Below are 22,620 nucleotides of genomic sequence, written 5' to 3'. Positions count from 1 at the left end.
ATACCCTGACGGGCGAGAGGACACGGTCTCGATTCGAGACCTGACGCCAGCAGGGGACTTGGAAACCCCTGTCGCTCCCATACCTCCTGTTAGAGATCCCCCAACTATTGTTTCCCCTCCTGACACGGCGCGGGCAGCATCGGGATCATCACTTAACCCTTTTACTCCCGTGTACAGCTTGCCTGAGTCCAGAGGATGGTCGCCACTTCAAGGCGTGTCTGAACTCAACGGATTGACATCACCTCGGGGTCAACCGGCCCGTGAGACTGTGGAGGAACCGTTGGACATCGCCTTAGGGAGAACGCCACCGCGAGTGACTACTCCGGTGTCATCGCCAGTGTTGAGGAGGTCACAACGACGGTGCGGTCCCCCTGACCGTCTGAACTTATAAACTGATGACAAATTATTCTGTGTTTTTTTTCTACCCCGCCGGCCTTTGTCTTCAAAGGAGGGGTGAATGTGGTGAACCATCGTTGGTTCCCACTAGGTAGTACTGAGCCAGGATCTGGCCAGTACTATGAGTCTGTATATATGTTGCTGTTGGGGTTAGGGATGGGTTGTTCTACTTGTTACTGTTGGGGATAGGGTTGGGCTGTTACACCTGTATTATAGTTATTGTGGTACATCCCAGTCGGGCTCCACCTCCTGGGAGAGGTATAAAGGTCACTGCTCTGTCTGGGACCCCTCAGTCTGGGATCGTGTACTATATATGGTAGCTTCGTTGTAATAGTAAATAAAAGCCTTTATTTCCTTGAGCATCTCTAGCCTCGTGAGTTATATCGCGCATCACACACTCTCTCCCTCTCACTGCACACTCTCTCTCTCTACACTCTCTCCCTCTCACTGCACACTCCCCCTCTCTCTACACACTCTCTCTCTCTACACACTCTCTCCCTCTCACTGCACACTCCCCCTCTCTCTACACACTCTCTCTCTCTCTACACACTCCCCCTCTCTCTACACACTCCCTCTCTCTCTACACACTCTCTCTCTCTACACACTCCCTCTCTCTCTACACACTCTCTCTCTCTACACACTCTCCCTCTCTCTCCACACTCTACCTCTCTCTACACACAGTCTCCCTCTCTCTACACACACTCTCCCTCTCTCTGCACACTCCCCCTCTCTCTACACACTCTCTCTCTCTCCACACACTCTCTCCCTCTCTCTACACTCTCCTTCTTTCTACACACACTCTCTCCCTCTCTCTCCACACTCTCTCTACACACTCCCCCTCTCTCTACGCACTCTCTCTCTCTACACACTTTCTCTCTCTCTACACACTCTCTCTCTCTACACACACTCTCTCTCTCTACACCTCTCTCTCTCTCTCTGTCTACACACTCTCACTCTCTCTCTACACACTCTCTCCCTCTCTCTACACTCTCCCTCTCTCTACACACACTCTCCCTCTCTGCACACTCCCCCTCTCTCTACACACTCTCTCTCTCTGTACACACTCTCTCCCTCTCTCTACACTCTCCCTCTCTCTACACACACTCTCCCTCTCTCTACACACACTCTCCCTCTCTCTACACACTATCTCCCTCTCTCTACACTCTCCCTCTCTCGACACACTCTCCCTCTCTCTGCACACACTCTCTCTCTACACACTCTCCGTCTCTCTCCACACTCTCTCTCTCCCTACACACTCCCCCTCTCTCTGCACACTCCCCCTCTCTCTGCACACTCCCCCTCTCTCTGCACACTCTCCCTCTCGCCACACTCTCACCACTCTCTCCATCTCTCTACACGCTCTCTATCTCTTTACACTCTCTCCCTCTACACACTTGCTCTCTCTCTCTCCACACTCTCCCTCTCTCTACACACACTATCCCTCTCTCTGCACACACTCTCCCTCTCTCTACACACACTCTCCCTCTCTCTACACTCTCTCTCTTTCTCTACACACTCTCTGGTAATCCATGGAGTTCCGACACGCCCTGAAGTGGCGACCATCCTCTGGACTCAGGCAAGCTGTACACGGGAGTAAAAGGGTTAAGTAATGGTCCCGATGCTGCCCGCGCCGTGTCCGGAGGGGAAACAAGAGTTAAGGGGTTTGTAACAGGGGGTATGGGAGCGACAGGGGTTTCTACGTCCCCTGCTGGCACCAGGTCTCGGATCGAGACCGTGTCCTCTCGCCCGTCAGGGTATGCCACATAGGCATACTGAGGGTTGGCGTGGAGGAGATGGACCTGTTCGACCAACGGGTTGGACTTGCGGGCCCTAACATGTCACCGCAGGAGGACAGGTCCTGAGTACGTCAACCAAGACGGTAATGAGGTCCCAGAGGAAGACTTCCGAGGGAATGAAAACAGCCTCTCATGGGGAGTAGCGTTGGTTGCCGTACACAGGAATGAGCGTATGGAATGGAGCGCATCAGGGAGCACCTCTTGCCAACGGGAGACTGGAAGGCTTTTTGACTTCAACGCCAGTAAGACAGCCTTCCAGACTGTAGCATTCTCACGTTCCACCTGTCCGTTACCCCTAGAGTTGTAGCTCGTGGTTCTACTAGAGGCAATCCCGTATGAGTGCAGGTATTGCCTCAAGTCATCGCTCATGAACGACGCACCCCTGTCGCTGTGAATGTAGCAGGGGTACCCGAACAGGGTAAAAAGATCACGGAATGCCTTGATAACCGTGGCAGCGGATGTATCAGAGCAGGGAATAACAAAAGGGAATCTCGAGTACTCATCAATGATGTTGAGGAAGTACACATTCTGATCTGTTGAGGGAAGGGGGCCCTTAAAGTCGACACTCAGTCTTTCGAAGGGACAAGTGCCCTTGACTAATTGTGCCCGGTCAGGTCGGTAAAAGTGCGGTTTGCATTCCACGCATACCCGACAGCTTCTTGTTATGGACCTGACACCCTCCACCGAGTAGGGCAGATTGCGGGCTTTTATAAAGTGGTAGAGCCGAGTGACCCCAGGATGGCATAGGTCATTATGGAGAGCCTGCAAACGGTCCTCCTGTATACTGGCGCATGTTCCACGCGACAGGGCATCCGAGGGCTCATTGAGTTTCCCTGGACGGTACATGATGTCATAGTTATAGGTGGAGAGTTCAATTCTCCACCGCAAGATCTTGTGGTTCTTGATCTTGCCCCTCTGCGTGTTATTAAACATGAACGCCACGGACCGCTGGTCCGTGATCAGGGTGAACCGTTTTCCTGCCAAGTAATGGCACCAGTGCCTGACGGCCTCCACAATGGCCTGGGCCTCCTTTTCCACCACTGAATGCCGAATTTCGGGGCCTTGGAGGGTGCGGGAAAAAAATGCGACGGGCCTGCCCGCCTGGTTAAGTGTGGCGGCCAGGGCGAAATCAGATGCATCGCTCCCCACCTGAAAGGGGATGGACTCATCAACAGCGTGCATCATAGCTTTCGCGATGTCGGCTTTTAGTTTATCAAAGGCCAATCGGGCCTCTGGTGTTAGGGGAAAAGAAGTGGACTTGATGAGCGGACGGGCTTTGTCCGCGTAATTGGAAACCCAATGTGCATAATAAGAGAGGAAGCCTAAGCATCTTCTCAGTGCTTTTGCACTAGTGGGCAGGGGAAGTTCAGAGAGGGGATGCATACGGTCTGGATCAGGGCCGATGACCCCGTTTTCCACCACGTATCCTAGGATGGCTAAACGGCGCGTACGAAACACACATTTCTCCCTGTTGTAGGTCAGGTTCAGGCGAGATGCAGTGCATAGGAAATTCAGGAGATTTGTGTCGTGGTCCTGCTGGTCATGGCCGCAGATGGTGACGTTATCCAGGTACGGGAAGGTAGCCCGCAGCCCGTTCTGGTCCACCATTCGGTCCATAGCACGCTGGAAGACCGAGACCCCATTCGTGACACCAAAGGGAACCCTGAGAAAGTGATACAAGCGACCATCCACCTCAAAAGCCGTGTATTGTCGGTCCTCTGGGCGAATGGGGAGTTGGTGGTAGGCAGACATGAGGTCTATGGTGGAGAACACCCGGTACTGCGCAATCTGATTGACCATATCAGATATGCGCGGGAGGGGATACGCATCCAGCTGCGTGTATCTATTAATGGTCTGACTATAGTCAATGACCATCCGGGGTTTGTTCCCACTCTTGACCACCACGACCTGCGCTCTCCACGGACTAGCGCTAGGTTGTATGATCCTTTCCTTGAGGAGCCGCTGAACTTCAGATCGAATGAAGATCCGATCCTCAGCGCTGTAACGCCTACTCTTAGTCGCAATGGGCTTGCAGCCTGGCAGAAGATTCTGGAACAGGGAGGGTGTGGTAATCTTCAGCGTCGAGAGGCTACAGGCACGTTGGGCAATTTGGAGGCTGCTGTTCTCCCACTGAAAGCGAAGGGAGTGGCCCACTGTACTGTAGGGTTACACTCCTCAAGTGGACCATGAAGTTTAGTCCGAGAAGTATTGGCGCGCAAAGGTGCGGCAACACCAGGAGCTTGAAACGCTCGTAAACCGTGCCTTGCACCGTTAAAGTTACCACGCAACTCCCTAGCACGGTGACAGACTGGGACCTTGATGCCATAGAAATTGTCTGTTTGACAGGTTGAATCCGGAGTCCACACCGCTTCACAGCGTCTGGGTGGATAAAACTCTCAGTGCTCCCGCTGTCAAACAGACAATAAATCAAGTGGTCATTTACCTGAATGTCCATCATAGACTTGTCAAGTCTATGAGGCTTGGCCTGGTCCACGATGATCGACGCCACCGTTGGTTCATGAGCGCTACTGCAGGCAGCTGAGATTGACGAGGATGACCCCTGCTGGTCGTTCGCGGTCGGTGCCGACCAACATGGCCGCTCCCATAGGTCGCACGTGGGTGATGGTGCCAAACTCAGCGACCCCTGGTGGTCACACATCTCCGACTCCATCGACCATAATGGCGTCGTCCTGGCCTCGCACGTGGACGAAACCCTCGATGATGCCGACGACAAAGAACCGGGCTCCGAGGAATCGCAGGCCGCACTGCTGTTCCGAGAAGCAGATTTAGATCGGCACACTTTCGAATAGTGCCCCTTCTTACCGCAGGCGAAGCACAACACAGCTTTAGCGGGACACCGTTGCCGAGTATGCTTCGCTCCCCCACAGAAGTAACACCGCGGGCCGCCCGGAGCTGCTGCCGTCGTCAGGCCCGAGTGTGAGCACGCCATCACGCAACTTTTCGAACCGAGGGACGAGGAGGGATCAGCGACTGCTCCTGCCACGTTGTCTCCACGTGGTCTTCAGGATACAATACTAGGCTTTTGGAGGCCGTCTCCAACATATCCGCTAATTCTACTGCCTTAGTGAGGTCAAGATTACCTTTCTCCAGTAGTCTGAGTCGGATGTAAGATGATCCGATTCCCGCCACAAACGCATCTCGAGCGAGGTCGTTCATATTCTGATCTGCCGACACTGCTTTGCAGTTACAGCCCCTGGCTAGCTGTAGGAGCTCGTTCGCGTATTCTTCCGTCGTTTCGCCGGACTGCCGTCGTCGAGTGGCTAAGAGGTAACGAGCGTGTATTTCGTTGGGCAGTTTAATATAACGCTTCTTAAGAAGCTCGAGGGCCTTTGTGTAGTCGGTGGCCGCACGGATCGCGAGGTAGACAGTGTCGCTTACCCTCGCATGGAGGACCCGGAGTATGTCATCTTCTGTGGTGACCGCTGCGGAGGCTGCCAGGTAGTCCTCAAAACATTTCAACCAGTGGTCGAAGGTGTTAGAGGCGCCCGCCGCACGTGGATCCAGTGTAAGGCGTTCAGGTTTCAGTATCTGCTCCATACTCTCTGTATCATTTTTTTTTCTTCCGACGAGAGTTTACTTCACAGCAAATAAAATTGATGCGCGTTATCACACACGAGGCTTGAGATGCTCAGGAAATAAAGGCTTTTATTTGCTGTTACAATGCAGCTACTAATTATATACACGATCCCAGACTGAGGGGTCCCAGACAGAGCAGTGACCTTTATACCTCTCCCAGGAGGCGGAGCCCGACTGGGATGTACCATAATAACTATAATACAAGGTGTAACAGCCCAACCCTAACCCCAACAGCAACAAATAGAACAACCCATCCCTAACCCCAACAGCAACATATATACATACTTGTAGTACTGGCCAGACCCTGGCTCAGTACTATCTAGTGGGAACCAACGATGGTTCACCACACTACACACTCCCTCTCTCTACACACTCTCCCTCTCTCTGCACACACTCTCTCTCTACACACTCCCCCTCTCTCTGCACACTCTCTCTCTGCACACTCTCTCTCTCCACACACTCTCTCTCTATCTCTACACACTCTCCCTCTCTCTACACACTCTCCCTCTCTCTACACACTCTCCTTCTCTCTACACACACTCTCTCCCTACACACTCCCCCTCTCTCTGCACACTCCCCCTCTCTCTGCACACTCCCCCTCTCTCTGCACACTCTCCCTCTCTCTACACTCTCTCCACTCTCTCCATCTCTCTACATCTCTCTACACTCTCTCTATCTCTCTACACTCTCTCCCTCTGCGCACTCTCTCTCTCTCTCTCTCCACACTCTGCCTCTCTCTACACACTTCTCTTTCTCTGCACACTCTCTCTCTCTCTACACACGCTCTCTCTCTATCTACACACTGTCCCTCTCTCTACACACTCTCCCTCTCTGTACACACTCTCCCTCTCTCTACACACTCTCCCTCTCTCTACACACTCTCCCTCTCTCCTCCCTGAGGTGCTCCTTAAAACCGACCTCTTGGACCCAGTTTTCAGTCATCTGCCTTAATGCCCCCCCATTGGGTCTTGGCATCTATTTTTTTTATTGCTCCCGTGAATTACGTTGGAACATTTTATTGTGTTAATGTTTCTTTGGAAATTCAAGTAGGAAAATCATTTGAATATACAATACATACATGCACATCGAAATATATTGAATTTTATGTGTACATGTACACAGAGATACACAGATGGTTCGATACTATATACACACACATATACATGTGTTAAATAGTGAGTGTGCAGTTGAATAGTTTGTGTATTTTGTGGCCTCTTGTGGTGAATCCAACGCAGTAAACTTCAACTCAGTTCCTGAAATGACATGAAGACTTGTGATTTCTAAGTGCCTTGTCCCTTCCTGCTGTACATCTGCTGTTTTGATTCTTAAACTGCCACTGACATCCTTGACTGAGCAACTACCTGTGTGCTGAAATCCATGGTGGGTTGGATTTATCCTGTAGCATTGGAGCAGGTACAGACTGGAGTGTAAATCTGACTGATGAATCGGATAAAAACATCCTGTTTTTACAGCACTCATGATGTGGAGATGCCGGCGTTGGACTGGGGTAAACACAGTAAGAAGTTTAACAACACCAGGTTAAAGTCCAACAGGTTTATCTGGTAGCAAAAGCCACACAAGCCTTCGGAGCTCTAAGCCCCTTCTTGGAAGAAGGGGCTTAGAGCTCCGAAAGCTTGTGTGGCTTTTGCTACCAAATAAACCTGTTGGACTTTAACCTGGTGTTGTTAAACTTCTTACTGTGTTTACAGCACTCAGACAGGGCATTCAGAGCAGGACATGATCAGGTGGACTCCCTCCTTCTTTCTTTAACCCACATTCCCTGCAAAATTAAATCATACAATCCCCATGGCGCAGAAGGAGGCCATTCAGCCCATCGAGCAGGCACCGACTTTCCAACAGAGCATCTTACCCAGGTCCACACTCTGCTCTAACCCCATAACCCAACATATTTACCCCATTAATCTGCCCAACCTACACATCTTAGGACACTGAGGGGCAATTTAACACGGCCAATACACCTCACTGACATCCTTTTGGACTGCAGGAGGAAACCGGAGGAAACCCACGCAGACACGGGGAGAATGTGCAAACTCCACACAGACAGTGACTGGAGGCCGGAATTGAACCCGGGTCCCTGGCGCTGTGAGGCAGCAGTGCTAACCACTGTGCCACCGTGCCGCCCTTCATCATCATCCTTATGAAAATGTCAATATCCTTCCCTTCATTCCTCTAAATGTAATCGGTTAAGTATGTAACAAAAATCCTTGGGCTCAGCACTATTGGCTGCACAGGTTTCAGTTGTCACAGGTTTGGAGACTGCCTTTATCCCCCTCTCTATCCGTTTGCCAATTGTTCCCCCTCATCCCCTACACCACAGTGTGAGCTTACAATCTCTCGTGTGCAATCTTGTTCAATGTGTTCTGAAAATTTGTGTCTTTTCAGCCTCCTCTGTCCACCGCACTTTTATCATAGAATCGTAGAATCCCTACAGTGCAGAAGGAGGCCATTTGGCCCATCGAGTCTGCACCAACAACAATCCCACTGAGGCCCTGTCCCCGTAACCCCATGCATTTACCCTAGCTCGCTCCCCTGACACTAAGGGGCAATTTATCATAATCAATCAACCTAACCCGCACATCTTTGGACTGTGGGAGGAAACCGGAGCACCCGGAGGAAACCCACGCAGACACGAGGAGAATGTGCAAACTCCACACAGACAGTGACCCGAGCCGGGAATCGAACCCAGGTCCTTGGCGCTGTGTTTGAAAGCTAATTTATTCGTGTCACAAGTAGGCTTCCATTCACATTGCAATGAAGTTACTGTGAAAATCCTCCAGTCGCCAAACCTGATAAAGGAGCAGCGCTCCGAAAGCTTGTGATTCCAAATAAACCTGTTGGACTTTAACCTGGTGTTGTGAGACTTCTTACTTATACTCTATGCCTCAGCAAATACAGGCAAGTGTCCCATGTGCCTTCCTAACCATTTAATCTACCTGTCCTGCTGCCTTCAGGGATCTTTGATAATGCCCCCCAAGGTCCCTCTGGTCGTCTGTATTTCCGAGTGTCCCACCTGTTCATTGTGTATTCCCTTCTTTGTTACCCTCCCAAAATGCATCACTTCACACTTTTCAGGGTTAAATTTCATTTGCCCATCTGACCAGCCTGTCTAAATCATCCTGTAATCTAAGGCTTTCCCTATTTACCACATCAATTTTCGTCTCATCTGTGAACTTATTAATCATACCTCCCACAATCATGTCCAGATCATTCATGTATATTACAAACAGCAAGGGACCCAGCACCGATCCCTGTGGTACACCACTTGACACAGACTTCCAGTCACAACAATCTTCGACCATTACCTGCCACTTCTGGTTGTATCACAGCTTGGTATGCCTCCTGCTAAAAAGCATTTAGACAGTTACATGGGTACAATGGGTATAGAGAGATATGGGCCAAATGCGGGCAATTGGGATTTGCTTTGGGGTTTTTTAAAAAAAAGGGCGGCATGGACAAGTTGGGCTGAAGGGCCTGTTTCCATGCTGTAAACCTCTATGACTCTAAGACTCTATGCTCTGCCCAAGACCACAAGGAACTACAAAAGTTTGTGAATGTAGCCCAATCACGCAAACCAGCCTCCCATCCTTTGACTCTGTCTACACTTCCCACTGCCTCGGCAAAGCAGCCAGCATAATTAAGGACCCCACGCACCCCGGACATTCTCTCTTCCACCTTCTTCCGTTGGGAAAAAGATACAAAAGTTGGAGATCACATACCAACCGACTCAAGAACAGCTTGTTCCCTGCTGCCGTCAGACTTTTGAATGGACCTAGTGAATATTAAGTTGATCTTTCTCTACACCCTAGCTATGACTGTAACACTACATTCTGCACTCTCTCCTTTCCTTCTCTATGAACGGTATGCTTTGTCTGTATAGCGCGCAAGAAACAATACTTTTCACTGTATGTTAACACATGTGACAATAATAAATCAAATCAAATCACTAAGCCATTTTTGGATCCAATTTGCCAAATTGCCCTGGATCCCATGGGCTCTTACCTTATTGACCAGTCTCCCATGCAGAACCTTGTCAAAAGCCTCACTGGAGTCCACGTAGACTACATGTACTGCCCTCATCTCCTCACCGAGTCACCTCCTTGAAAAATTCAATCAAATTTGATATTCCGCCGGCAAAGCCACGCTGACTAACCTTGATTAATCCTTGCCTCTCCAAGTGGCAATTAATTCTGTCCCTCAGAATTTTATCCAATAATTTCCCGACCACTGATGTTAGACTCACTGGCCTGTAATTTCCTGGTTTTTCCCAACTTCCCTTCTTGAATAATGGGACCACATTAGCTGCCCTCCAGTCCTCTGGCACCTCTCCTGTGGCCAGATAGGATTTGAAAATTAACTTCAGAGCCCCTGCAATCTCCTCCCTTTCCTCACACCGCAGCCTCGGATATATCTCATCTGGGCTTGGGGATTTATCTGCTTTTAAGCTCATTAAAGCCGTTAATACTTCTTCCATCTCAATGCTAATCTGTTCAATTATATCACAGCCCCCCTCCCTGCTTTCTTTAAAATTCATTCGTGGGACATGGGCGTCGCTGGCTGGCCAGCATTTATTGCCCATCCCTAGTTGCCCGAGGGCAAAGAACAAAGAACAATACAGCACAGGAACAGGCCCTTCGGCCCTCCAAGCCTGCGCCGCTTATGTGCCCAACTAGACCATTCGTTTGTATCCCTCTATTCCCAGTCTGTTCATGAGGCTATCTAGATAAGTCTTAAACATGTCCGCCTCAATCACCTTGCTTGGCAGTGCATTCCAGGCCCCCACCACCCTCTGAGTAAAATACGTACCCCTGACATCTGTGTTGAACCTTGCCCCCCCTCACCTTGAACCCGTGACCCCTTGTGTTCGTCACCTCCGACCTGGGAAAAAGCTTCCCACTGTTCACCCTATCTATGCCCTTCATAATTTTATACACCTCTATTAGGTCACCCCTCATCCTCCGTCTTTCCAGGGAGAACAACCCCAGTTTACCCAATCTCTCCTCATAGCTAAGACCCTCCCATACCAGGCAACATCCTGGGAAACCTCCTCTGTACTCTCTCCACATTGAATCAACCACATTGCTGTGGCCCTGGAGTTGGGAAATGTTCATAGAATCTACAGTGCAGAAGGAGGCCATTCGGCTCATCGAGCCTACACCGACAACAATCCCACCCAGGCCCTGTCTTATCCCTGCAGCCACACATATTTACCCTCCTAATCCCCCTGACCTTAAGGGGCAATTTATCATGGCCAATTAACCTAACCCACACATATTTGGGCTGTGGGAGGAAACTGGAGGAAACCCACACAGACACGGGGGGAATGTGCAAACTCCACATAAGAGAGTCACCCGAGGCTAGAATTGCTGTACAGAGGGACGTTGGTGTACACCAGTCACTGAAAGTAAGCATACAGGTACAGTAAGCAGTTAGGAAGGCAAATGTTATGTTGACCATCATTGCAAGAAGACTTGAGTACAGGAGCAAGGATGTCTCACTGCAGCTCTACAGGGCATTGGTGAAACCACACCTGGAATATTCTGTATCGTTTTGGTCACCTTATTTAAGGAAGTTATATTTATCTTAGAGGGAGTGCAGTGAATTTCTAGACTGATTCCTCGGAGAGCAGGATTGTCCTGTGAGGCGAGATTGGGTCTACTGTGTCTGTATTCACAGGAAATTAAAGGAATGAGAGGGGATTTCATTGAAATGGATAAAGTTCTGACAGGGTGGACAGTCTTGATGCCTGGATGGTGTTTCCTCTGGCTAGGTGGGGTTCCAAAACAAGGGGTCAAAACCTCAGGATACAGGGTAGGCAATTTAGGGTTGAGGTGAGGACTAACTTCTTCACTCAGAGGATAGTGAACCTGTGGAATTCTCTACCTCAGAAGGCTGTGGAGGCAAAGTCACTGAAGGATATATTTAAGATGGAAATAGAATGATTTCTAAACTCTAAACTCTAAAGGTGTCACGGGGCATGGAGAGAGTGCAGGTGTTGATCAGACTGAATGACTTGTTTAACTTAGAATCATACAATGCCTACAGTGCAGAAGGAAGCCATTCGGCCCATTGAGTCGGCACTGGAAACAATCCCACCCATCCCTAACCCCGTAACCCTGCTAATCCCTCTGATACTAAGGGTCAATTTAGCATGGTCAATCAACCTAACCCGCACAACTTTGGGAGTGTGAGAGGAAAGCGGAGCACCCGGAGGAAACCCACGCAGACACGGAAAGAATGTTCAAATTCCACACAGCCAACCAAGGCTGGAATTGAACCTGGATCCCTGGCGCTGTGAAACAGCAGTGCTAACCACTGTGCCACCGTGCTGCCCCATTCCAAACCAATTTGATTTATTATTGTCACATGTATAAGCATACCGCGAAAAGTATTGTTTCTTGCACTCTATACAGACAAAGCACACCGTTCATAGAGAAGGAAAGGAGAGAGTGCAGAATGTAGTGTTACAGTCACAGCTAGGGTGTAGAGAAAGATCAACTTAATATTCACTAGGTCCATTCAGAAGTCTGACGGCAGCAGGGAAGAAGCTGTTCTTGAGTCGGTTGGTATGTGATCTCCGACTTTTGTATCTTTTTCCCAACGGAAGAAGGTGGAAGAGAGAATGTCCGGGGTGCGTGGGGTCCTTGATTATGCTGGCTGCTTTGCCGAGGCAGCGGGAAGTGTAGACAGAGTCAATGGATGGGAGGCTGGTTTGCGTAATGGATTGGGCTACATTCACGACCTTTTGTAGTTCCTTGCGGTCTTGGGCAGAGCAGGAGCCATACCAAGCTGTGATACAACCAGAAAGAATGCTTTCTATGGTTCATCTGTAAAAGTTGGTGAGGGTCATGGCGGACATGACGAAGTTCCTTCGTCTCCTGAGAAAGTAGAGGCATTGGTGGGCTTCCTTAATTATAGCGTCTGCATGGGGGGACCAGGACAGGCTCGATGGGCCGAATGGCTTCCTCCTGCCCCTATTTTCTATGAAGAAAGAAAAGAAGATTTCAACAATATTCCTAGTGACTGCACACATCGAATAAAGCCGCATTCTATTGCATCTGATTGCAACAGCATACACTATCGGCTGCTTCATTGCCGGACAGATCATTATTGTTTACAATACAGTGGCAGCACCTTGCCCTGTTTCAACTTCATTGTCTCAGTGTATTTATTCTGTAGTCCGTACAGTGCTGTATAGTGCGATGCCCCTGCATTCAGTATTGTGCGCTTCCTGATTGACACCCAGAGTTACAGAGAAGCCTCACTCTCCATAGAGCTGCTCATTGATAGTTGCCGATAGCAGATGCCATCCAGGCGACTCCCCAGTGAGTGTTGAGATCTGAAATAGCGAATCTCCACGGAGGTGGAGAAATTCTATTTGAGTTCAAATATCTACTACCAGGCAAGAGATTTTTTTTTTAAAAGTAAAGTTTATTTATTAGTCACAAGTAGGCTTACATTAACACTGCAATGAAGTTACTGTGAAAATCTCCTTGTCGCCACACTCCGGTGGGTACACTGAGGGAGAATTTAGCATGGCCAATGCACCTAACCAGCACATCTTTGGACTGTGGGAGGAAACCGGAGCATCCGGAGGAAACCCACGCAGACACAGGGAGAATGTGCAGAGTCGGCATAGACAGTGACCCAAGCCAGGAATCGAACCTGGGTCCCTGGCGCTGTGAGGCAGCAGGGCTAACCACTGTGTCACCGTGCCGCTCCAATTTTTGTAGCAAAATTGAAAGCACTCACTCTGTCACTTCCAACTCCTGTCTAAGATATGGACGAGCAACCCTGGCTCAACATCCTCATCTCTGGAATAAATGCCAAGTGTCCAATTGCCCCAAGAGCATTCCTAAAGTTTTCCATTTGAGGAGCTTGGCTCAGGGGTAGGTGCATGACCTGCCTCGCCAAAGCTGGGAACAGAGCGATGGTCAGATTGGATAAAGCAGAAGGCGGCACGGTAGCACAGTGGTTAGCACTGCTGCTTCACAGCTCCAGGGACCTGGGTTCGATTCCCGGCTTGGGTCACTGTCTGTGTGGAGTTTGCACATTCTCCTCGTGTCTGTGTGGGTTTCCTCCGGGTGCTCCGGTTTTTTCCCACAGTCCAAAGATGTGCTGGTTAGGTTGATTGGCCATGCTAAAATTGCCCCTTAGTGTCCTGAGATGCGTAGGTTAGAGGGATTAGCGGATAGATATGGGGGTAGGGCCTGGGTGGGATTGTGGTCGGTGCAGACTCGATGGGCCAAATGGCCTTTTTCTGCACTGTAGGGTTTCTATGATTTCTATGAAGCTTGAAGAATGAGTGGAGGAGGAAAGAGAAGTGTCTCGTTTCCGGGGAGACTGAAATTGATTTGGAGTCGCTGTTCATGTTGACTTAAGAACACAGGAATTGCCAGACAGATGCACCATAGAAAGCATTCTTTCTGGTTGTATCACAGCTAGGTATGGCTTCTGCTCTGACCAAGACTGCAAGGAACTACAAAAGGTCGTGAATGTAGCCCAATCCATCACGCTAACCAGCCTCCCTTCCATTGACTCTGTCTACACTTCCCCTGCCTCGGCAAAACAGCCAGCATAACCAGGTGCAGCAGGTGATTAAGAAGGCAAATGGAATTTTGTCCTTCATTGCTAGAGGGATGGAGTTTAAAAACAGCGAGATTATGTTGCAGCTGTATAAGGTGCTGGTGGGGCCACACCTGGTGTACTGGGTACAGTTTTGGTCTCCTTACTTGAGAAAGGATATACTGGCACTGGAGGGGGTGCAGAGGAGATTCACTAGGTTCATTCCGGAGTTGAGAGGGTTGGCTTATGAGGAGAGACTGAGTAGACTGGGGCTATACTCATTGGAATTCAGAAGAATGAGGGGAGATTTTATAGAACCATATAAGATTATGAAGGGAATAGATAAGATAGAATCAGGGAAGTGTTTCCACTGGCAGGTGAAACTAGAACTAGGGGGCATGACCTCAAAATAAGGGGAAGCAGATTTGGGACTGAGTTGAGGAGGAACTTCTTCACACAAAGGGTGGTGAATCTGTGGAATTCCCTGCCCAGTGAAGCAGTTGAGGCTACCTCATTGAATGTTTTTAAGGCAAGGATAGATACATTTTTGAACAGTAAAGGAATTAAGGGTTATGGTGAGTGGGTGGGTTAGTGGAGCTGCGTCCACATAAAGATCAGCCATGATCGTATTGAATGGCGGGGCAGGCTCGAGGGGCCAGAAGGCCTACTCCTGCTCCTAGTTCTTATGTTCTTATGTAAGAACAGCTTCTCCCCCGCTGCTGTCAGACTTTTGAATGGACTTATTGAATATTAAGTTGATCTTTCTCTGTACCCTAGGTGTGACTACAACACTATATTCTGCACCCTCTCCTTTCCTTTTCCCCTGTGTACTCTATGAACGGTATGTTTTGTCTGTATAGCGCTCAAGAAACAATACTTTTCACTGGAGACTAATACATGTGACAATAATAAATTGATAAATTCTTGATTTCTCGAGGAATTAAGGGCTATGGGGAGAGAGCGGGTAAATGGAGTTGAAATCAACCATGATTGAATGGTGGAGTGGACTCGATGGGCCGAATGGCCTTACTTCCGCTCCTATGTCTTATGGTCTTAAATCAAATTAGATAATAAAAGCAGCAAACTGAGGAGCCTCCACTTTGTCTTTGTCTCTCCTCATCTTCACCGTGAGAATGGAGTTGCTGACTCTTTTTTTCATGGGTTGTGGACATTGCTGACTATTCATTCATGGGATGTGGGTGTCGCTGGCTGGGTCAGTATTTATTATCCATCCCCTAATTGAACTGAGTGACTTGCTCGGCCATTTCAGTGTCGACCACATTGCTGTGGCACTGGAGTCACATGCAGGCCAGACCAGGTAAGGGCAGCAGATTCCCTTCCCTAAAGGACATTCATGAACCAGATGGGGTTTTTTGTTCAGCGACAATTAGACTTTAAATTCCAATTTTTTTATTGAAGTCAAATTTCACCATCTGCCGTGGTGGGATTCGAACCTGAGTCCCCAGAAATGACCCTGGGTCTCTGGATCACATGGCAGCAAGCTCGTGGTGAGGCTGGCTCTGACCACATCACTTGACGCCTGTGCAGAAGACACCACCATATTGAGAGGGGCAGACAGTCCAGTTGTCTTTGAGGGCGCGGTACCCCTCACCCCTGCACCCAGCTCCAGTGCAGATACTTGCACCCTCAACGGGCAGTCGAAGGCAGCTGGACCTGCGGTCACCATCTGATGAGGAGCTCATAGGCAGATGAGGGAGGCAGCGACAGGCAAGACCATTGCCAGTCGGGGGTGGGGTGGGGAGGGGGGGTGGTAACCCACCTGCTACACTCCAGGCTGATGAAGGGCCTTGGATGAAGGGCCATGCGTAACCACTTGGAGTTTCAGAGCCAAACAAATGGTGGGTGCAGACCTGGAGGGCCGAAGGGCCTGTTTCTGTGCTGTAATTTTCTTTTTCTTTGATCTGACAATTCTGCCTTTGGCTTTAAGCTGACATGCGCTGGTGATGAATTAGTCCCTCCATGGTGCCACAGTGGCAGAGTGGCTAGCACTGCTGCCTCTCAGCGCTAGGACCCGAGTTCCCAGCTTGGGTCACTGTCTGTGTGGAGTCTGCACATTCTCCCCGTGTCTGCGTGGGTTTCCTCCGGGTGCTCCGGTTTCCTCCCACAGTCCAAAGATGAACAAGTTAGGTTGATTGGCCATGGAAAATTAGGGGTACTATCAGGATTGCTGTCGGTGCATGGCTCGATGGGCCGAATGGTGTCCTTCTGCACTGTAGAGGTTCTAATCTATTTTATTCTAGCATGTTCTCTGCCGTGTCTCAGGTAGGAGAGTACGTCATATCTTCCATGGAGAAAGAGTGGTTGCCATAGAGAGGCAGACTCAAGAGACCACACAGAAGATGCTCGATATCAACTTGACCCTGAAGACCATCCTTTGGTGCAATGGAGCTCTCTGCAGCATTGGGCCAGCGAGAGGTTGCCCATGGATTTCCCTCCAGGTGCACCTCAGCCAACAGGAAGCTGGGCAGTGCCACCTTGCACCCAAATGTCTGACACACTCGAAGACTTTTTAAAAATTCATTCATGGAACATGGGCGTCGCTGGCTGGCCAGCATTTATTACCCATCCCTAGTTCCCGAGGGCAGTTGAGAGTCAACCACATTGCTGTGGCTCTGGAGTCACATGTAGACCAGACCAGGTAAGGACGGCAGATTTCCTTCCCTGAAGGGCATTAGTGAATCAGATGGGTTTTTCCGACAATGGTTTCATGGTCATCAGTAGATTCTTAATTCCAGATTTTTTTTTTATTGAATTCAAATCCTACCATCTGCCGTGATGGGATTTGAACCCGGATCCCTGGAACATTTGCTGAGTTTCTGGATTAATAGTCTAGTGACTCCCAAAAATGGAGCTTCCCATTGGAGAGTCCGCACTGACGATTGTCCTGGAGTAAGATTTTAATCCTGAATCTCATGATTGAGAGGAAAATGTGCCCCCAACTGAGTCCTAACTGACACACGCCTATATAATTCCCAGATTGGATAAAATCAAATAACCAATTAAACTAAATTAAATAAACTGGGGGGCAAATGAAAAGGGATACTGCCTGAAACACAAAACGAATTACAAATGCAACTTAAAATATCTTGCTAGCCTCAAGATCATAGAATAGAAACCCCACAGTGTAGAAAGAGGCCATTCGGCCCATCGAGTCTACACCGACCACAATCCCACCCAGGCCCTACCCCCATATCCACCCGCTAATCCCTCTAACCTACCCATCTCAAGACAATAAGGGGCAATTTTAGCACGGCCAATCAACCTAACCCGCACATCTTTGGACTGTGGGAGGAAACCGGAGCACCCGGAGGAAACTCACGCCGACACAAGGAGAATGTGCAAACTCCACACAGACAGTGACCCAAGCCGGGAATTGAACCCAGGTCCCTGGAGCTGTGAAGCAGCAGTGCTAACCACTGTGCTACCGTGCCGCCCCAGATGTCTGCTCTGGCTTTCCCGACGGCTAGCTAACTCCTCTATCCATGTTACCTATACCATGAGATCTTTTTTGCTGTAACCTTGTTTTCTTTTGGCACTCATTCATAGGATGTGGGCATCGCTGGCTGGGCTAGCATTTATTGCCCATTGCCATTTCAGAGGGCATTTAAAAGTCAACAGGTTTAAGGTGAAAGGGGAGAGATACAAAAGTGTCCAGAGGGGCAATGTTTTTCTCATAGAGGGTGGTGAGTGTCTGGAACAAGCTGCCAGAGGTAGTAGTAGAGGCAGATACAATTCTGTCTTTTAAAAAGCGTTTAGACAGTTACATGGGTAAGATGGGTATAGAGAGATATGGGCCAAATGCGGGCAATTGGGACTAGTTTAGGGGTTTAAAAAAAAGGGCGGCATGGACAAGTTGGGCCGAAGGGCCTGTTTCCATACTGTAAGCCTCTATCACTCTATGACTCTATAATACCACGTGGCCATCGCCTCCCCCGCGACTTTTCCCATGACACTCCGAGTGTGGTTCCGAGTTCCACAGCCTATGATCCCAACACCTGTGTACAGTTTGCTGTGTACAGTTCTGGTCACCCTATTATAGAAAGGATATTGTTAAACGAGAAAGAGTGCAGAAAAGATTTACTAGGATGCTACTGGGACTTGATGGTTTGAGTTATAAGGAGAGGCTGCATAATCTGGGACTATTTTCCCTGGAGCGTAGGAGGCTGAGGGGTGATTCTATAGAGGTCTATAAAATAATGAGGGGCACAGATCAGCTAGATAGTCAATATCTTTTGCCAAAGGTAGGGGAGTCTAAAACTAGAGGGCATAGGTTTAAGGTGAGAGGGGAGAGATATAAAGGGGTCCAGAGAGGCAATTTTTTCACACAGAGGGTGGTGAGTGTCTGGAACGAGTTGCCAGAGGTAATAGTAGAGGCGGGTACAATTTTGTCTTTTAAAAAGCATTCAGACAGTTACATGGGTAAGATGGGTATAGAGGGATATGGGCCAAATGCGGGCAATTGGGACTAGCTTAGTAGTAAAAACTGGGCAGCATGGACAAGTTGGGCTGAAGAGCCTGATTCCATGCTGTAAACCTCTATGACTCGATACAGTGAAAGGTACTATTTCTTGCACACTATACAACCAAAACATACCATTCATAGAGTACATAGGGGAGAAAGAAAGGAGAGGGTGAAAAATATAGTGTTACAGTCGTAACACTATCAGCTTAATATGAGGTAGGCCCATTCCAAAGTCTGATGGCAGCAGGGAAGAAGCTATTCTTGAGTAGGTGGTCTCCATGCTGTAACCTCTATGACCTCCACTGGGACAAGGCCACAGAAGATGCTCCAGTGAGGGTATATATTAAAGATAAGCAGAACTGGAGGGAACAGTGTGCGGATGTGGTGATCCAGCGACGCGCACAATTATATAAACTCCAAAAATTTAAATTCTTTCGAGCAAATCCTGCAATGATGAAACCTCTCGACACGGTGGTGTTTGAGAGAGCTGTCCCTTCTGCATGTCTTGTCTTCAGTTGTCTGATGAAATCAGCCTCTTGAAGGGTGTAGAAGATTATTGAAGCAGACAGGGTGGGTATTTGAAGAGCAGATCTCTCTTGACAAAATCTGCTCTCGAAGAAATTTGATGAAAATAAAGTGTCAAGAGTAATGAGGATCATTCCAGCCTTGGTGTTCCTGCTGTTCGTGTTCAGGGAAAAGGCTACAATTCCTCGGATTCCTCGACTTGCTTGTGTCCTTTTCCGGAAGAACTTTGAGGAGGAATTTGATGGATGGTTGAGGATATGCAGTCAGGGCGGCCCTCTCTGAATATTATGATGCATTGGGATAGATTTTAAACACACATGTAGATAAGGAGAGATCTCTGTGATAGGGTAACTTCTTTCATTGCCATTCCTTTATACGTAATTTCTGTAACAATCAGGCAAGATACAAAAAAGTGGACTTCTGTACGGATAATGAAGGGAAACTGAATTCAAGTTGAATATGGTTTGGCCCGTCCAGACCTGCTTTTTTTGGTTCATGGGATGTGGGTGTCGCTGGCTGGCCCAGCATTTACTGCCCATCCATGAGGGCATTTAAGAGTCAACCACATTGCTGTGGCTCTGGTGTCACATGTAGGCCAGACCGAGTAAGGACGGCAGATTTCCTTCCCTAAAGGACATTTAGTGAACCAGATGGGTTTTTCCGACAATCGACAATGGTTTCGCGATCATCAGTAGATTTTTAATTCCAGATTTTTATTGAATTCAAATTTCACCACCTGCTGTGGCAGGATGGGAGGGTGGCGCAGTGGTTAGCACTGCTGCCTCACAGCGCCAGGGACCCGGGTTCGATTCCCAGCTTGGGGCGCTGTCTGTGCAGAGTTTGCACATTCTCCCCGTGTCTGCGTGGGTTTTCTCTGGGTGCTCCGATCTCCTATCACGCTCCAAAGCTGTGCAGATTAGGTGGATCGGCTGTGCTAAATTGTCCCTTAGTGTCAGGGGGATTAGCCAGGGTAAATGCATGGGTTATGGGAATAGGGCCTGGGTGGGATTGTGGTTGGTGCAGACTCGATGGGCCAAATGGCCTCCTTCTGCACTGTGGGGATTCTATGATTCTATTTATTTCCCTAACGGACATTAGTGAACCAGATGGGTTTTTACAACAATCGACAATGGTTTCATGGTCATCGGTAGATTCTTAATTCCACATATTCAAATTCCTGCCGAGGCGGGATTCAAACCTGGGTCCCCAGAACATTGCCCTGGTTTTCTGGATTACTTGGCTAGTGACAATACCATGATGCCACCTAAGCGGGCATCCTCTGGGTTCAGCCCAGAGGTTGCCCGCTATGGTCATCAAAGACCATGGGGCAGAGGAAGCAGCTGCTCCTGGCACATCTGCAGATGTTGGTGACGCACCTTGCCAATGCATGCAAAAACATTACAAAGGTCCCCGTTACACAATAAGGTAACTCTGGTGTCTATATCAATGTGGGAAGGAAGGAATGTTGGTGTCAGTGTGACAACTAAACGCTATAGTGTTTTATTTTTTGTGTGCTACTCCATTAGAGGGGTGTTGCTCCTTCAAGCCGATAGAATACATATTATCCTTTGGCAATGGGACACTGGATGCTTACTCACTGTTTAAGAACTGATCTTCTGCATGAAGACAGAGGAAGAGCAATATCAAGGCACTTGCAGCAATACATCCATCTTTGGAAACAGGGTAAAGGTTCGTGAACATCTGACCCTTAATGGTGATCAGGGATCTGGAAGCTGGTCAGAATGAGAACAGAATGAGTGGGGCGACACGGTGGCACAGTGGTTAGCACTGCTGCCTCACAGCACCAGGGACCCGGGTTCGATTCCCGGCTCGGGTCACTGTCTGTGCGGAGTCTGCACGTTCTCCCCGTGTCTGCGTGGGTTTCCTCCAGGTGCTCCGGTTTCCTCCTACAGCCCGAAAGACGTGCTGGTTAGGTGCATTGACCAGGTTAAATTGCCCCTTAGTGTCGGTGGGGGGTAAATATGTGGGGTTACAGCGATAGGGCCTGGGTGGGATTGTTGTCGGTACAGACTCAATGGGCCAAATGGCCTCCTTCTGCAGTGCAGGGTTTCAAAAGGTAGATTCAGAAAGGATGTTTCCCCTGGCTGGAGACTTTAGAACCATGAGACACAATCTCAGCAGAAACCATTTAGGACTGACATAGAGCGGAATTCCTACACTCAGAGGGTGCTGAATCTTTGCGATCCTCTAGCCTCATCAAGCATGTTCCAGATAGAAACCGCTGGGGACTAATGAACATCATGGAATATGGGAATTGTGGGAAGGTGGTGGTAGATGATCAGCCATGATCTAGTTGAATGACGGAGTAGGCTCAAGGGGCTGAATGGCCTACTCCTGTTCCTATCTTTCCATGTCCCCCTCCCCTTCCCTGGGTCCACCTCCACAGCACTGGCAGCAGCCGGACTCTGTGAATCACCTTTTCACAGCTTGGTCTGGCTCCTGCTCTGCCCAAGACCGCCAGAAACTTCAAAATGTTGTGAATGTAGCCTAATCCATCACGCAAACCAGCCTCCCATCCATTGACTCTGTCTACACTTCCCGCTGCCTCGGCAAAGCAGCCAGCATAATTAAAGACCCCACGCACCTCGGACATTCCCTCTTCCACCTTCTTCCTTCGGGAAAAAGATACAAAAGTCTGAGGTCACGTACCAACCGACTCAAGAACAGCTTCTTCCCTGCTGCTGTCAGATTTTTGAATGGACCTACCTCGCATTAAGTTGATCTTTCTCTACACCCTAGCTATGACTGTAACACTACATTCTGCACTCTCGTCTTTCCTTCTCCCCCATGTACTTCATGAACGGTATGTTTTGGCTGTATAGCGTATGAGAAACAATACCTTTCACTGTATCCCACTCAGGCCCGATTAGAGTCATAGAGATTTACAGCATGGAAACAGGCCCTTCAGTCCAACTTGTCCATGCCACCCTTTTTTTAACCACCATGCTAGTCCCAACGGCCCGCATTTGGCCCATATCTTTCTATACCCATCTTACCCATGTAGCTGTCTAAATGCTTTTTAAAAAACAAAATTGGTTGTTGTGGTTCGCTTTGCAAAGTCACTCACACACATTATAATGCAACAAGAACTGTGGCGATAGCAGTGTCTAAATGGGTCATATTTGGGTTACAGTCACAGCACGTTACTGGAGAGAGAAGAGTAAATGATCACTTCTGACAGGCTTCACCGTAAATCAGTTATAAACTCAAAAGTCAGTC

The sequence above is a fragment of the Mustelus asterias genome, chromosome 2 (assembly GCF_964213995.1).
Source record: "Mustelus asterias chromosome 2, sMusAst1.hap1.1, whole genome shotgun sequence".
Lineage (NCBI taxonomy): Eukaryota > Metazoa > Chordata > Chondrichthyes > Carcharhiniformes > Triakidae > Mustelus > Mustelus asterias.
The sequence above is the reverse complement of the archived record's forward strand: the minus strand, read 5'-3'. Positions refer to the sequence as shown.